Source organism: Egretta garzetta, unplaced genomic scaffold (genome assembly GCF_000687185.1).
Source record: "Egretta garzetta isolate BGI_Z169 unplaced genomic scaffold, ASM68718v1 scaffold154, whole genome shotgun sequence".
In the NCBI taxonomy this organism is placed as follows: Eukaryota; Metazoa; Chordata; class Aves; order Pelecaniformes; family Ardeidae; genus Egretta; species Egretta garzetta.
The window spans coordinates 1,293,227-1,295,391 of NW_009259600.1; positions in this window are offsets into that span (position 1 = coordinate 1,293,227).

A 2,165-nucleotide genomic window follows, 5' to 3' on the forward strand; every position below is an offset into this window, starting at 1 on the left:
CATATACAAGGAATAAAACGAGCCCAAGAATGTTCTGCCATGCCCTGAACATCCTTTACGTTGCACAAGGTCCTCAGCAGCAGGTAAAGCTTTACTGCTGCAATGGGGAAGCAGTCACTCGTCGTTTTAAGATACAATCATAGATTATTAATAAAATTATTTTAAATGTACAAGTTAAATCCTTTTACCAATATAGTGACATTCAGCTATCCAATGCCATTTTTACAGCCCAAATAGATATGGTCCTAATTGCATAATGCCATTTTATCTGCTGAAGATAAAAGTGCCGATAAACAAAAATGCACATTAGGCAGGAGATTTTTCAGAATAGATTTTTTTTTTTAAATAACCCACTTGCATTAACAAAAGATTGCAATGGCTTCCAAATTATAGGGTGTTATTTTTAGTGGAAGTAGTTCAATATTCATATTGGAGCAGATGTAGCAGTTTAACAAAACAGCTCTTCAAATCCTGCACAAATTGAAAACAGGAAAACTGATTGCATTTTCTCTTATCACTTTCCTTTTCTGAATTGACACTTTTGGCCTTCTGAAAATTTACACATGGCTTTCATCTCAACAGCACCTGCTGATCAAACAGAAACCTAACATTTTCATGAAAATGGTATAAAGGACTAGTTTTCTTTCTACCATCTTAAAGGGCATCAGCAGTCCACTTGATGGCAACAATTGCTGAGTAGATGGCACACTCAGAATACATTTTATATTTTCATTACACTTACTCTTAAAAATGAGTTAAATCACTAGTGGCTCTTTCATATTAGCTCTTTGTCTGCTTTAAATTAATTTCAATCTCTATCTCTCCCTAACCCTGATGGGTTTCATTCTACAGTCAGCTAGATTTTAAAGAACATCTGAAAGCCTTTGAAATAGTAAGACACGTTGTGTGTTCTGCAGCCACTGGGTCTTTTCTTTATATATGCATTTACATGCGATCATATAAATTAATATATAGAATTATGCATACACATGCACGTATTGCACAGACATTTCTTTTTACAGTGCTTATACTAAGGAAAAAATGCACGTATATATCATTCTGCTATAGTCTCACTGCACTGAGTTCCCTGAGCACTGTTGATAAGAGCGTGTTTGAGGGGGGAGAAACCCAAAGCGCCTTTATTTACTTTGAAGTTGTTCTTTTGTCTCCTTTGCACTCTGCAGACTGGGAGAAGGTCTAGCAGGTGCTCTGGAACTTGAGCATCGAGACCAGGTTGAGATGCCGCCATTGGCGAACATTGGCGAGCATGCAAACAGCACAACCCTAAATCCTTGGGCTCTTGCAGAAGTTGAAGGTATCAAGTCTTGTATATAGAATATGAAACATAAGTACCTTGTTATCCTGTCTGCTTCTGAGGCCTGTAAACTCTGAAGCGCAGCAGCAGGTAACAAGGACCATCGTCCCTTGTACATAATTCTAGGTGTAATTAAAGATACTCCTGAAACCCGCTATGTGTCAGCTTCTTAACTGATAGAGCCCTAACCCCTCTGAAGTACTCTGCTGCCATCCATTACCATTCTGCTTCAGTGATAAGGTAACCTGAAGGCAGAGATGACATACAGTAATATATGTGCCACTCCAGACAGTTGGTTCGTGAATTTCAGTGTTTCATCATGCTCACTGAGGCAATCACAAACCTGAAATGTCAATATGTTCAGTCAATGGAAGTAAAATAATGGGGCTCTATTGTCTTACCCTATCGATCCGCGGCTGTCAACAAGAATACATGCCCCCCCTGGCTTTAAACAAATTTTAATTAGGCTTTTAGTTACCGGATCATATCTATATATCTATTCGTGCAAACACTTGACAAAGTGAAACGGCAATATAAATATTTCAAACTTTTAAATATATTTTAAATTGTTTAGTGTTGCTTTAAGAAATGATCGCTGATAAAGCTGTTTGTGAAGGCAGTATGTGCACACACTTAGTGTGCGAGCCGTCTTAATCTGGCGAGAACTGAAAAATACCATCAAAAGTCCAAAACAACAACAATAAAAAAAGGCCACCAAAAAAAAACAAAAACAAAAAAAGAAAAAGCCACTTCTCCTAAACCCCGCTGTCATCCTCTGCGGGGATTCTGGAAGCCAGGAGCCTCCAGGGAAACCACCTCTGACTGAAACACCGAGGGGGTGGGTGTCGCC